The sequence below is a fragment of the Notamacropus eugenii genome, chromosome 1 (assembly GCF_028372415.1).
Source record: "Notamacropus eugenii isolate mMacEug1 chromosome 1, mMacEug1.pri_v2, whole genome shotgun sequence".
Lineage (NCBI taxonomy): Eukaryota > Metazoa > Chordata > Mammalia > Diprotodontia > Macropodidae > Notamacropus > Notamacropus eugenii.
In genome coordinates, this window is record NC_092872.1 from 68,810,041 (window position 1) to 68,826,297 (window position 16,257).

The following is a 16,257-nucleotide window of genomic DNA, read 5'->3' on the forward strand; positions in this document are numbered from 1 at the left end:
CTAACCCAAAGAGCGAAAGAGGTCCAAAAAGCTAATAAGGAAAAGAATGCCTTAAAAAGCAGAATGGGCCAGATGTAAGAAAGAGGTCCAAAAGCTCACTGTATAAAATAATTCCTTCAAAATTAGAATGGAGCAAATGGAAGCTAATGACTTTATGAGAAATTAAGAAATTATAAAACAGAACTAGAAGAATGAAAAAATAGAAGACAATGTGAAAAAGCTCATTGGAAAAGTCACTGATCTAGAAAATAGATCCAGGAGAAATAATATAAAAATTAGTGTACTACCTGAAAGCCATGATAAAAAAAAGATCCCAGAAGTCATCTTTCAAGAAATTATCAAGGAAAACTGCACTGATATTCTAGAAACAGGGGATAAAATAAAAATGAAAAGAATCCACTGATCATCAATCCACCTCTTGAAAGAGATTCCCCAAAGGAAAATTCCTAGGAATATTGTAGCCAAATTTCAGAGTTCCCAGATCAAGGAGAAAATATTATAAGGAGCCAGAAAGAAGCAATTCAAATGCTATGGAAATACAATTAGGATAACATGACATTCAGAAGCTTCTACACTAAGGGAACAGAGGGCTTAGAATATGATATTCCAGAGGTCAAAGGAGATAGGATTAAAACCAAGAGTAACCTGCCCAGCAAAGTTAAGGATAATACTTCAGGGAAAAAAATGGAACTTTAATGAAATAGAAACCTTCCAAGCATTCTTGTTGAAAAGACCAGAACTGAATAGAAAATTTGACTTTTAAATACAAGAATCAAAAAAAATCATGAAAAGGTAAACAGAAAAGAAAAGACATAAAGGACTTATTAAAGTTGAACTATTTAGATTCCTGCATAGAAAGATGATATTTATAACTCATGAGACCTTTCTCAGTATTAGAATAGTTGGAGGGAATGTGTGTATATGTGTATGTAAATGTATGTATGTATATATCCATGTGTGTGTGTATGTATGTATGTATACAGAGAGACAGAGACAGAGGGCACAGAGTGAGTTGAACATGAAGGGATAATATCTAAAAAAGAAAATTAAGTGTTGAGAGGAATATGCTAGGAGAAAGAGAAAGGGAGAGGTAGAATGTAGTAAATCATTTCACATAAAAAAGTCAAGAAAGGGCTTTTTCAATTAAGGAGAAGAATGGAAAGATGAGAGGGAATAAATGAGCCTTTCTTTCATCTGACTTGCCTTCAGGAGGGAATAACATACACACTCAACTGGGTATGGAAGTTTATCTTACCCTACAGAAAAGCAAGGGGGAAGGGAATGGAGGGGGGAATAGTAGAAGGGATGGCAGATTGGGGGAAGGAGAAATCAGAAGTAAACACTGTGGTAGAGTGAAAGGTCAAAGGAAAAAATAGAATAAATAAAGGGCAGGTCAGGATAGAGAGAAATATGTTGAGTCTTTCACAACATGACTGTCATGAAAGTGTTTTGTATAACCACACACGTATAGAAGGGAAGGGGATGGGTAATGATAGAAAGGGGGCAGATTAGAGGAAAGGGTAATCAGAATACACATGGTCCTGGGGAGTGCAGAGGGGGAAGATGGGGAGAAAATTTGAAATTCAAAATGTTGTGGAAATGAATGTTGAAAACAGAAAATAAAAAAAGATATATGATATCTAGGCTCTTTTTTTTTTTTTTTTTAAATCATAGCTTTCAGGTAGTCCAATAAATCTTAAATTATCTCCAATCAATCTGTTTTCTGGGTCAGTTGTTTTTCCAAAGAGTATTTTACATTTTCTTTTATTTCATCTTTTAAATTTTTGTTTTATTATTTCTTGATGTCTCATGTATTCTTTAGCTTTCCTTTTCCCAATTCTAATTTTTAAAGCATTCTTTTTTTTCCAGTAAGCTTTTTGTGTCTCCTTTTTCATTGGTGAATTCCACTTTTTACAATGTACAATTCTACTATTTTCTTCAATGAATTGTTGCATATCCTTTCCAATTTGGCCAATTCTGCTTTTCAATGAGTTTTTCACTTTGGTAGATTTGTGTACCTCTTACCATTTGACCTGTTTGGTTTTGGAATGTGTTATTTTCTTCTTGCATCATTCTCATTTCTTTTTCAAATTTTTCCTCTACCTCTCTTATTTGATTTTTAAAACCCTTTTCAAGGTTGGACATCCAGGAGCCGAGATGGCAGAGTAAACAGTAAGTTGTTCTCACTCTCCCTTATTGACCTCTACAAACCCAGAAAATATTGCCCTCAAGAAATACCCTGGAACCAATGAGCCAGCAGAAAGATGAGGTGCAGCAGGGTTTTAGCCCAGGAAGTTTGGGGTATTAACAAGAAAGGTCCCTCTCTCACTGATGAAAGGCAAGCAGTAGAGAATAGGAGCCATTCTAGCAAGCCAACAGGAAATCTCAGCTAACCAGCGGGAGATCCTGAGCCCCGGGGTGGTGGAGCAGTCCAGAGCCAGTGCCTTGGCATAGGCAGGAGAACTGGTAGATTCCAGCTCAGAAAACCATCATGTGCTCTGGCTGGCAACCATCCTCCAGCAGCCAAACTTTCTGGTGCTTCAGAGCAGCCCAGGTGAGCAGGAATACTCCAGCAGCCAGACCCTCCCCTCCTCCCCCACAATCTCTTCCCTGAAGGCTTCAGTGTTGTTGACCCCAGATCACCAGGGTCCTGCTTTCCTTTTCCTGGCAGTTCTACTGTGTTGCTTTCCGTCCTTGCCCTTGTACTGTAACCTGGAAGTAAGTATGCACAATGCAACAGAGTCCTAAACCCAGTGCCAGCAAAGGGTCCCTTGTAATCTCCTTCTGACCAGTTGTCTGACACCCTTACTATCTATGAGCTGAGAGCTCCAAAAGTTACTGCTGCAGATTCAGTTGCCCCCAAAGCAAGTTGCTGTTTTGCATTGGGCATGACCTGCTTTTGATTGTTCAGTCATTTTTCAGTCATATCTGACTCTTTGTGATGCTATTTGGGTTCTTCTTGGCAAAGATACAGATGACAAAACAGAGTTAAGTGACTTGCAAAGGGTTCTACAGCTAGTAAATGTCTGAAGCCAGTTATGAACTCCAGAAGTCTTCCTGCTTGCAGATTAGCATTCTATCCAATGTGCCACCTAGATGCGCACATGGTTTGATGCTGGGTGCCTTGTATAGGTGCATGCTGCTGACTGCACTGGGTCTGTGGCCTCGCTGCCATCTTGAGCCACAGTGTGAGACCTTATTGGCTTGCATCAGGTCTTGGGGTCTTGCTACATGCTCTGGCCTGTGCTCATCTCTTATTCCAGTGAGACAGACTTTTCATGCTGACTTTTTGAATTGTCTTGGGCTAGAATATTGGTTCTCCAAAATTCATTTTGAGGTGTTAATTTAGTTTTTTGAAGAGGAATTTGGGAGAGATTGAGTAAGTCTCTGCCTTTACTTCACCATCTTTGCTCCATCTCTAAATTTTATTTAATTTTTAAAAATACTTTCCATTCTGAATTCTCTCACTTCTTCTTTCTTCCCTTCCCACTGAGAAGGCAAGAAATATGATGCTTGCTATATAGGAAGTCATGCAAAATATTTCCACATTAACTACACTGTGAAAGGGAAAAAAAGTAAAAAAAAAAAAATAAAAAGTGAAAAAAAATATTCTCAATCTGCACTCAAGGCTCATCAGTTCTCTAGACATGGATAGTATTTTTCAACCTAAATCCTTCAGAATTATTGTTGATCATCAGATTGATCAGTAGCTAAGTCTTTAACAGTTGAATACTTTTATAGTATTGCTGTTACTGTGTACAGTGTTCTCCTGGTTCTGCTCTCTTCACTTTATATCTGTTTATATGTCTTCTCAAGTTTTTCTGAAACCATTCCAACATCATTTCTTATAGCATAAGAACTTGTTCAGCTATTAGTCAACTGATTGGCATCCTTTCAGTTTTTAATTCTTTGCCACCACAAAAAGACCTGCTTAGACTATTTTTGTATGCATGGATCTTTTCCCTTTTCTCTTTGATTGCTTTGGGGCAAGGATTGTGGTTTATTCTTCCTTGTCTTGAAGAGAATGGTGATACCAGGAAGATGCCATGATTTGCAAGTGAATTGGTTTTAAGAGAGGAAGTGCTGTGCCAGGTCACCAGCATCACTTTCTCCTTTGGAGCCATTTGGATCCAATGGACAGATATAGATCAGAACAACTGGAGATGGGCTCTTTGGGGGCATAGACTTAATAGAGATATTACTAAATCATAAAGTGTGCACACTTTTATAGCCTCTTGGCAAAGTTCCAAATTTTCCTCCAGAATGATTGGTCCAGTTCACAACTTCACCAAATAGTCCCTGTTTTTCCACATCCCTTCGAGCATTTGTCATTGTCTTTTTCTGTTCTGTTAGCCAATACGATGAGTGTGAGGTGTGAGATAAATTGATATTGTACCACTATATTAATAACTAATTATTAGTTTATGATCCACCTTTTTCCTCACAGTTCTGTTAAGACCCAATTCCTGGTTAGTCAGTCTCTAAAGGACATCACTGAATGATGAGATTACTCCTAGCCCCCAAGGCACATGCTGACTAACTAGGTTAAGCAGGACACCAGGAAACTGGGAAACATGATTTTTGTTTAGAGTATAAATAGAATCCAGTCTGGGCAAGACTTTGCCTGGGAGAGGAGCCATCTGTCCTTGATCCCCTCCATTAGAGTTTAGGGCAGCTCATGAAGGAGAGAAGTACCTAGAGAAGTCTTGATGGAAAATGTTTCCCCTGCCCAGATTCCTTCAGGCTGCTGAGTATCATGGTCAAGCCTATTTCTTAGAGGAGGAACTGAAGCCTTTTAGACCACTTCCTCACTGCATGTCCACCAATCAGGGTTGAGTTTCACTTGTCAGGGGCATTCCTTGTCAGAAGACATGTACCCTATTTAAGGTGATTCAGACCTCCCTTTGCATCTTTGGTTACGGAGAGAAATGACTGACCATAAATTTATTGATTATTAGCTAACCTAATTAATAAATTGATTAATTATATGGAATCTCTGTCTTAGAGGTTTTATTCATTACAGGTAGTAAGTCAGACTTGCTTTACTTTGTATTTTTCTAATTATTAATGCTTTAGAGTAGTTTTAGCTTTGGTTTCTTCTTATGAAAATTGCCTGTTTATATCCTTTGACTGTTTATCATTTGGGGAATGATTCTTATTTTTTTAAGTTTGGCTCTGTTTCCTTTATATTTGAGAAATTAGACTTCTATCAGAGAAAATTGATGTAAAACATTTTCCCCAGTTCCTTATTTTCCTTCTAATTTTGGCATCATTGGTTTTATTTGTACAACTCTTTTTAATTTAATGTAATCAAATTATCCATTTTACCTCTTGTGACCCTCTCTGTATTTTGTTTGACTATGCACTCTTTCATTACTCATGTATCTGAAAAGAAATTTTTCCATGCTCTCTTAATTTTTTTATGATATCACAATCACTTGCTTCCCTCCCAATTTATTACATTATTTGTTTTCAGTTTTCAACAATCACTTCCATAAGTTCCAAATTTTCTCCCTCTCCCTCCTCAAGAGAGCATGCAATCTTATATGGACTCTATACATGCATTCCTATTAAAAAAACTTTTTCACATTAGTCATGTTGCATAGAAGAATTAAAGTGAATGGGAGAAGCCATGAGAAAAACGAAACAAAACATATCAAAAGAGAAAATAGTCTACTTCATTCTGCGTTCTAACTCCATTGCTCTTTCTCTAGATGTGGATGACATTTTGCATCATAAGTTGTTTGGAAATATTTTAGGTCTTTGCATTGCTGTGAATGGCCAAGTCTATCAAAAATAGTCCTCACACCTGTGGCTGTTACTGTGTATAATGTTCTCCTGGTTCTGCTCACTTCACTCAGCATCAGTTCATAGAAGTCTTTCCAGGTTTTTCTGAAGCCTGTCTGTTCATTATTTCTTATAGCACAACAGAATTTCATTCTATTCACATACCTCGACTTGTTCAGCCATTCCTCAATTAGTAGGCATCCCTTTGATTCCAGTTCTCGGCCATCACAAAAAAGAGCTGCTATAAATATTTTTGTACATGTGGGTCATTTCACCATATTTATGATCTCTTTGGGATACAGCCCTAGAAGAGATGTATTGCTGGGTCAAAGGGTATGCACATTTTTATAGCCCTTTGAACATAGTTCCAAATTACTCTCCAGAATAGTTGGATCAGCTCACAGCTCCACCAACAATGAACAATCAGTTGCTTTTTAAAGAGTATTCCAACCGATTTTCTTCTGAACAAGTCCAATAGGACGAATACCCATCAAGAAAAAATAATTAGGTAAGATCACAGAATCATAGATCAGAGACTATGTAACTAAAACCTATCATTTTACAAATGATGTAATTGAAGCTCAGAAAGATTAATTGATGTGTCCTCATCAAACAGTCATATATGCATTTGTTTGTATTTTGTATCCCTTTCATTCTGTGGATAGTAAGCTCCTTGAGGGCAGGGACCATTCAAAAAATTCTGATTTTGTATCCCCAGCACCTAGCACAGTGCTTTGCACATAGTAGTTACAAGTTTTGCAAGTTTTGAGTATCAGAGGTTGGATATAAACTCTCTGGATACAGAATACTTAACCTTCTAGGTAATGAAGTGGAAAGTGCCATTTTTTGTTTTACAAACCTTTTTCCCCACATTTTTCTTACTCTTCTTCTTTGGTGAATTATTGATATTTCAGGGGATGGGAAAGGGAAGGTTGGTATGTCCTAGCTAGAAGTTCTCATTTCAGGGGGAAGTTAGACCTTTACAGTGTATTTTCTGATAGATAGGCTTCTCTTACTTGCAATACGATAGGAAGCTTGCTGCCATTTTGCCCGATCAACTCAATAATTCGTTGGTTAAGATTCTGTGAGAAAGGTTATGTCTCATAGATCCAGAGTTGGAGGGCTTTAAAGGCTATCTAGAACAATCCCTTAACATATCTTACAGACAAATAAAATGAGTCCCAAAGGGGTTAAGTGACTTACTAATCATTCCACAGGTAGTTATTAGCTAATCTGGGATTTGAACTTAGATTGTGTGGCTCCATGCTTAGTGTTCCTTGTATGTATTTTCCCTAGGAATGGAAGTTTTAGTAGTATGAAAAATGAGAGTCATGTCTTTTAACTGACAAATGAAGGTAATTTATTTAAAAGATGTAACTTCCTCTTTAAGAAGAGTTTTTTTGTTTTTATTTCTGCATAAATCAAATATAGAATTAGTTAAGAAGAAAAACAACAATGTTCATAACAACAACAGAAAAAACTCATAGAACATGCAAGTTATGTATCTTGTTTCATGGCTATTGCCAAAGTCAAGGTAGGACAGATTACGAGAATTATGTTTATCCTTAAATTAACAATAAACATCTCTCCTTCTGTCTTGTTCCAGAGACTACTGAATGGCTATAATGACCCGTGGGAAAGGTATAAAACACAGCTCATAAAATTTATGTGCCTGGTATTTTCAATATCATTTAGGATTTCTTTGCCATCTGGCTCTTTCAGGTACGTGCTAGTTCAGTGCACAAACATTTCCCTACTTACATTTAATCTATGAGTTGAGTTAAGAAAACAGGAAGGTTAAGAGGTTTGCCTTAGTTAACAAATACATCATATAACTGAAGCTATAAAAATGACTCAACTTGTTCTGAGCCAGGATTTTTATCTTTTCTTTTTGGTTTACTTTTGGTGATTAATGTTTCTGTTTTTAGATTTCCCAGTGCTCTGAGGAGGTATACAATAAACTATTGGGCACTTGGTAGTTTGATGTGATCATGTGTTCATTTTTACTTATTCTTATTCCCCAGGTGTCACCACCTTACAAGGACAAGTCATGTCCTTATGACCTGGAAAAAGAAGATTCAGTGGTTTGTATTTAGTAAATACTTCAATGCTTAACAATCCCTAAAAATGACAAAAGATTAATTTTGGATTAGAAGACATAGAAACACCAATTTTTACTGATATTGTCTTAGGAAGTCAGCCTTACAATCACAGGATCATTGATTCAGAATAAGAAAAGTCTTCTCATTGCACAAGGGAGTAATTTCATTATAAACTTTCCATTTCCCCCCATTTTATTACACAGATCATTGTCCAGGGATTCTTAATGTCATAAGAAAACCCCTTTTTTTCCCTAAAATTTTGAACATTATTTCCCACCTTCATCTTGTTGATATTATTCTATATGTTTATTTCAGTTTTCTTCTTTGATTTCAATCAAAATGGTCTTATTCAGAACAGAAGCCCTTTTGAGGGCAAGAAACATTCCTATTTTTTTAGTTACATGGTTGCGAATTGCCTTCACCTCACTAATGGTATAAAGGAAGACCTAATAATGTTGTGTTAGGATAGCATAGGAGCACTGTGATAAGTGCACTGTGACACCATGCTTATTTTATTTTATTTTATTTTTTGCTAGGGGAATCATGACATATATTGTACAAGTCACACCTTCATGGTCAAAGTGACAATCAATACAATCAATTGTATTGGACATTTTAACTCCTGAAATGCTTGAAAACTTTCACAATCTGACTCCAGCCATGATATAACTTCCTATTAACCCTTTTCATGTATGCTACTTACTGAGCTCAGCTTTGCTTAGAAGATGTTCCTTCTTTCCTTTGATCTCTTAGACTTCTAAATTCCTTCAAAAATCAATCTAGATGCCACTTCATACAAGAAGTATTTCCTAATCTCTATAGCTGTTAGTTTAGATCCCCTACTCAAGTTATTTTGCATTTACTTGCTGATTTTTTTGATTGTTTTCTCTAGGAGAATGTAAGCTCCTTGAAGATAGGGTCTTAATTTTTTTTAAACTTTTGGCTTTGTATCTTTAGCACCTAATACAGGACTTCATTGTTGTTCATTCATTTCAGTCATGCCTGAATTTTTGTGACCCCATTTGGGGTTTTCTTGACAAAGATACTGGAGTGGTTTGCCATTTCCTTCTCCAATTCATTTTACAGATGAGGAAACTGAGGCAAGCAGGATTAAATGACTTGTCAAGGGTCACATGACTAGTATCTGAGCCCAGATTTGAACTTAGGAAGATGAGTCATCTTGACTCCAGGGTAGCATTCTATCTACTGTACCACCTAGCTGTCTTAATTTATTTTTAATAAATTAATTATTATAATCATTATTTAACAAATGCTTGCTAAACTGTTGTTGAATTGCTGTCATCTATGACTTTGTTATAACATTGGTCACAGTGTCATAGATACTGTGCAGGGAAGTCAGAGGTGATTTAGTCTAATCCCCTCATTTAAGAGATGAAGAATTAAGACTGAATGAGGTTACAGGTTACGTGATTTGCCCAAGATCACACAAGCAATAAGTGACATGGGTAGGATTTGAATCCAGGTCCTGGAGTTGTAAGGAAAAACTCTCTGAACTTGCCACACTATTTATTTCTCTTTCTAACCAGTACCAGGAATGGTACCCTGGCATTCGACCCTTACATTTCAGTAGAATCTGAACTTATGACATTTTTATTTGTTCCTAACAGATTTTAGCCCCCATGCCAGACATCTAACAAATAGAATTTACGAAAATAGTAGAACTCCAGGGCGGAAGGTATTTGAAAGAGTCCTGAAAGAAGGTAAACGATATACATAGTCCTCAGGGAAGGAAAATCTATGAGATGTGATTAGAAAGAAGTGGAAGTGTATGTGTGTTTAAGGCAAACATATCAAGACCTCTAGATGACAGACAGCATAGTATAGTGGACAGAGAGTTGACCTGAGAACCAGAAAGGCAAGTTCAATTTTCCACCAATGACCCATATTAGTTGTGTGACCCTGGGCAAATTACTTAATCTCTCTCTCTCTCTCTCTCTCTCTCTCTCTCTCTCTCTCTCTCTCTCTCTCTCTCTCTCTCTCTCTCTCTCTCTTTCTTTCTCTCTCTCCTAAAACTATAAACTGTAAAAAAAGGTGTCCATCTGCATTTTTTGGATCAGGAAATTCTCTATAACAATGAAATATTTTTCTTCAAATTTGTGTTTTTGACAATTTTGGTTTGTTCCTTTGATATATCATTACCCAAAAGGTATACTTTTCCTATATTTCCCTTCCCCTCTTCCTTTCTCTTCCCTCCCCTTCCCCTCTTTTTCCCTTCCTACATTTCCATTCCCCTTCGCCCCACCCCACCCCGCCTTGCCTCCCCTCTCACGTTCATGTAGATTTGGACTACGGGAGGTATTTCTTTTCTCTGGCTTGTCATTGGTTTGGACTCATCACTCTTAAAAAGAAATCACTTTTGGAAGTAGGTTGCCTGTGAGGTTGTGTTTTACTCCTTTTGACCCTATCTTATCATACTTACAATAGTTCAATTATTACAGCAGAGGTAGTGATGAAATCTGTTTGCCTAGAAAGACCAAGGGACTTGCAAATGACTTCAGCATTTTCAGGAAGAGAAAAGAGATAGTTCACGATCTTATGAGCCAAGAGGCTAATGGTTTTGACCTATTCTAGGCTTCCTAAATTCACTTTTCAGTCTTGAAAATGGGTGACCCTTGTGCATGAGGTAAAAGGATGGGGAAGAAAAAACCAGTAACTTCATGGTTGCCCCCAGTGCTGGAGCAATTATCAGAATGCTTTCCAGTGACATTACTCTGATGCAGTTAGTAGTATCGAATCAAGCCATGCTATTACACTAGATTCCTCTCCTCTCCCTATCCCAAGTTCATTATTCTCTATTTTTATCCTTGAAAAGAGATTGTTCACAATGATTATTTTAGTTTTATTGTCCAGAAATAACTTCCATGATTAATACTCTGGCTTAGATCATACATCATCTTTTTCCCTTTGGGGCATTAAGTATGATGTCCTTTTCTGCCCCTTTCTGCTTTGATAAACAAGGTCACCTACACTGTGCTTACAGAAGGACATATTTTCCAATGTCTGTTGTCTGCATAGGTTATCAGATTGGAGGGCAATGGTGAGGATTTGTGATAAATTCTACTCTGGTAAGACTTGTCTGGGTGGCTGTCAATGGCAGAGCTCATAGAAATGGTAATAAGTAGTTGTACAGGAAATCACAGTAAAAATGAATTGATATTGGGAGACTCCCTTAACTATCAATGGAAATATTATAATTATTGACCCAGGCTTCATTATCTGACAATAGTTTCAAGTGTTTTTATGCCATGGAGAAGAGGAGTTATGAATTCCTCTTACTCCTCCCCAAGTTCCCATTCCATTTTCCAACATAATCTGTGAAGAGTGGTCACTTTGTGGTTAAGGATTTTCCTTCTTTCCCTTTAGTCCTTGTAAATATGTGTTTTCCGAACACGACATTATCTGACTGTCTAACTTGGTGTGGAATATAGAATATGTGATATTGCCTCTCGTAGTCAAGGAACTTGGGTTTCCCAGGTGACAGTCCTTTTGGTAGACTCTTCTACATGTCTTAACTGGAAATGGGAAAGAGTTAGGGGAAATTAATACAGCCACTTAATAATAATAAGTAGTATTTGTGTAGCACTTTAAAGTTTGTAAAGTATTTTAAGACTAGCATACCCTTTACATATATTTTATTTGATCCTTACAATGCTGTGAGGTAGGTGCTATTATTGTCCTCATTTTACAAATGAGGAAACTGAGTTTAGGGTAGGTGAAGTAACTTGCTCAGGGTCACACAGTTAATAAGTATGGGCTCTCATGGGTTCAATTATCATTCCTATGGGTATGATTCCAGGTCTATATATCCAGTCCTAGTCTCTCTCCTTCTGGCTTTTTGTCTAGAGCAGGGGAGGGTAACCTGTAGCCTCCAGACAACAGGTGGCCTTCTAGATTCTCAGGTGTGACCTTTTAACTGAGTCCAAATTTTACAGAACAAATTTGTTTATTAAAGGGATTTGTTCTGTGAAGTTTTGATTCACCTTGAAGTTCCAGCTCAGGTACCACCTTTCATATGAAGTCAGTCTAGTGCTTTAACTCTTTTCAGTATACATCTTATTGTGCTTTTTTATGCACATGTTGGATCCACCTAAAGTAATGTAAGCCCATTGAGGATGGGAAAAATTTTTGATTTTCTATCTCTTTGCACATAGTAGGCTCCTTAAAAAGAAATTCAATTACTAATTTGGAAGGGAACTTTGAGCATGAAATGACCTCACCTGAAGTTTTCAAACTTTCGTGTCATGATTGAAAGATCATTTATCAGAATAGTTTTAAAAGAGACTCTTGCTCAGGTATAACTTGGACTCATTAAATGTTGTCTGAAAGCCTGTGATTGTGTGAGTGGACAGAGAAAATGGGCTTAATATGAAGCATGCTTCTTAAACTGTAGGTTGCCACCCCATGAGGTTTCAAAAAATTTGTCAACAGTAAAAGATTTCTGAACTTGAATGACCAAAAATTAATTAAAATTCAAAAGTATAATGAATTCGAGGTATTTCTGGCAGCACTTGCCCATTGTTTCATTGAATAACTTCACTGTGGTCTTGGTTCTCAGCACAAAACATGCAAACTTTGCGCTGCACAATGCTGACAAAAAGCTACTAAAACAGAAAAGGGGTCAGGAGTAGAAAAAAAATTAAGAAGCCCTGAATTACAGAGAACAGACCAAGTTTTCTTCCTTTTCTTATTTTGCAATTTCTTTTTAAAAGTTTTATTAATGTTTTCAATTTTTACATTATAGTTATCCCATATGTACTTTTCTCTTCTGCCAGTCTCCATAGGGGCCATGCGTTGTAATTAGAAAAAATATCAGTTAAGCAAAACGAATGACAATCATCTGAGAAAGCATGCCACCTTCCATACCCATGGTTTCTTCCCAAAGTCCAGACTGGTCCTTCTATTTACATAAAATTTGACTTGGTTCTGTTGCTTTTGTATTGATATTATGGTCATTGTGTCCCTTGCTTTCCCTCTTCTTACTTCATTCTGCATTAGTTCATACATGTTTGTCTTACTTTTTCTTATTTGATAGAAATAAGTTTATCCCTTCTCTGAAAATGCTACAAATAAGCTCCCTGAGCAATTAAAAATTCTGAATTAGTGGTTAGGATCAACCTAACTTGTTCTTTCTAGAAGAAAATTATTTTGAGACGATAGTCAATAGGAGGCCTGGTGGTGCCAAATTGGAGTCAGAGTCCTTTTAAGTTTAAAAACTTTTCCCTAGACTACCTGTGTTACCTTCAGCAAGTCATTTTCACTTTCTGGCCTTTAGTTTCTCATCTGCAAAATAAAGGGGTTGGACTATGTGCCCTGTAAGAACTACATGACCTTTCTAGTTCTAAACTGATATTCCTTCCAAAGTGGATGGGTCACTAGGTGGCACAATGGATAAAGCAGTTCTGGAGTTAGGAAGACCTGAGTTCAAATTCAGCCTCAGACACTTGCTAACTGTGTGACTACAAGCAAGTCACTTAAAACTGTTTGCCTCAGTTTCTTTATCTTCAAAATGAGCTGGAGAATGAAATGACAACTCTCTCCAGTATCTTTGCCAAGAGAAAACCCCAAATGGGTCATGAAGAGTCAGACATGATCAAAATGACTGAACAGAAAAAATAAAATGGATAAAGGAAAAGAAAACCTTGAAAAGCCCCTACTCCCTTTCTGCCTGTGAACCACTCTAAATTAAATATTTTAATGCTAAGAATACGTGGGATGCTAAAATGTATTTTTTTTAAAAAACTAACAGACAATTTATTTGACTAGAATGTTTTACTACTGCATTCTGTTAATTAAATTAACTTTTCAGATGTGACTGATCTTTTTTCTTTGCAGTTATTAAAAAATTCAAATTTTTAAATAAACTGAATTAAAACTTTTCAAAATAGAAAATAGCAACAACGAACAGACAGATGCTCTGAACTAACCAAGTAATGAAAACTGCTGTTCTAGTCACTAACAAAAATGCAAACAGGCAGATTAAAAAGTTATCACCAAGAGGCCCCTGAAAGTGTTAACATTTTCTCCTTTTGAGGGTTCTATTGAAGCTATGGTCTTTTAAATAAACGTGTGTGTGTGTGTGTGCACTTTTTAAATCATTAAAACAAAAAGCCAGCCACAACAAACCAGCAGCCAACTGGGAAAGGGAACAATTTTCTCCTCAGCTGAGACTTTGCTTTGTTTTTCTCAACTATAGTCTCAGAGTGATTTTTATAGTGGAGTTACAAAGTGGCTGAAAATCAGGGGGTTTTAATGGAAATGCTGACAGACCTTTAATGATAGTGGTACTTGGGAGTGCCACAGTGATAAAAATACTTGCTCTCCCACCCCCCAAAAAGCACCTCTTTAATTTTTAGAAACAACATTCCTGGTGTCAGTCTCAGTGTTAGGTAGTAGAGCAGCAGTCATGGTATGATGAAGATAGTATAAAAGTCTCAGGGGTGGGGCAGGAAGGTGGGTTTGATTTCTCACCTAATTCGTTTGGAGTAAAAACAAAACAAGGCAAAAAAAACCCCTTTTATGGCTCAATTATCACTGCCCATTCAGCAGTGAAATGGTTAATTGCCTGACACAAAACTGAGTCACAGAGAGAAGAGTTGCAGTTTTCTCTGACCTCTCATCCTTTATGTCATCTTGGCCAAATGTCTAGATGTAGAAAATAGCTTCACACATCTGCCCAGCTTGATTTAGCCTGGTACTGCAATATTAGTGACAGGTGAGTCTGAAGGTTTTGAAAGCATTCATTTGACATGTCAGAGGCATACCCATTTGTTACTCTGCCCCAGAAATGTGGCTTCTTAGCTTTTAGTGCTAGTGCTACAAATTAAGTAGTGGCCACCATAGTATCTGGAGATAGTTTTGCCAACAGTCCTGGATGAAACCAACCATACAGGAACCAAAATTGAATTTCTCCTTCTTTGTTGATATTCATAAAAGTTTGTGGATTTATTGTTGGTTATTTCAAGTCAGGGATTAAATTCAGCTCAGTCCAAATGAGTTTCTCTTTCTTAATAGGTAGCATGTATTCCCATCTCCCAAGTGTTTAAAAAAAATCTGCCCCTCCAAAAGGAGGTCAAAGAATACAGTTGGGAACATTTTGCTCTCTGTCATTTAACACTGAGTTTTTGCAGATCAGAAAATTCTGACAAGTGACCTCGAAAACTTGAGAATATGGAGATATCCTGTCTTTGACAGATTTCTTTCTTTTCTTAGCCTAATAGATCAGCCAGGCTTTGGACTGTGCAACATAGAGAGTAATTTTCATTGGATGACTTTTTCAGAAACTTCATTGTTAACACATTTTTTCCCCTCCTTGTACTGCTATAATGTATGCAAAATGCCAAGTTCCTCAAAAGAACTTTCCAGGTCATTCTGCTGCCATAATAGTAGAATCAGCAGCAAATATACTTCATGGTTTAAATGCAATGACAGGACTTCTGAGAGCAGAAATACATACTGGATAGTAACTTCCACAAAAGCCTGGAGATTTTCACATGAGTAGAGATTATGGCTTTTGATATCACTTGAAAAAAAGAATGTATATGGACAAGAAGCATTTATTGGCTTGGCACTACCAGGTGCCCTTGACCTAGTGACATTATTGATTCTTCCACCGTTGTCTTTATATGTATTGGTCCAGCAGGACAAGGCCATAATAACTGCAGACCTCAACAATTAATTTTGATCTGTGGGTTATGCTGTACATTACAGAAGAAAAGCTACCTCCAAATCACCACATAGACATGCATGCTGTAGAGAACATGGTATGATCTTCCCATATTCCCAGAGGTAGGTTATTATTTAGTGTAGATAGGGGACAATTTATGGTTAACTTCATGCTAGGCCACTTTTGCTCTGAGATAGAAAGGTCATGATGGTTAGGGGTTGGTCATAGCTTCTGCCACAATGGGATTTGAGGAGAGAGAATTTAGTATCTAGATTTCTTGATGCATTAAAATTCCTTAGCAGTTACTCCAAGTCATCGATAATAAGAGAAATGCAAATGAAAATAACTCTGAGGTTTCTCCTTACATCCAGCACACTGAAATAGATGACAAAAAGCAGGAATAGTGAATGTTTGAAAAAACATTGTGGAAATATGAGCACATTAATGCTTTGTGGAAGGGGTTGTGAATTGGTCCAGATATTCTGGAAAATAATTTAGAGTGATGCTTTAAAAAAGTGACTAAAATGTCCATAATCCAAATTTGACCTAGAGATCCTGCTGCTTAGCATATACCCAGGGATCAAAGGCCAAAAGAAAAGACTCATATACACTAAAATGGTCATAGCAACTTTTTTTAGTAGCAAAGAACTGGACAATAAAATAGATGTCTATTAATTAGAAAAT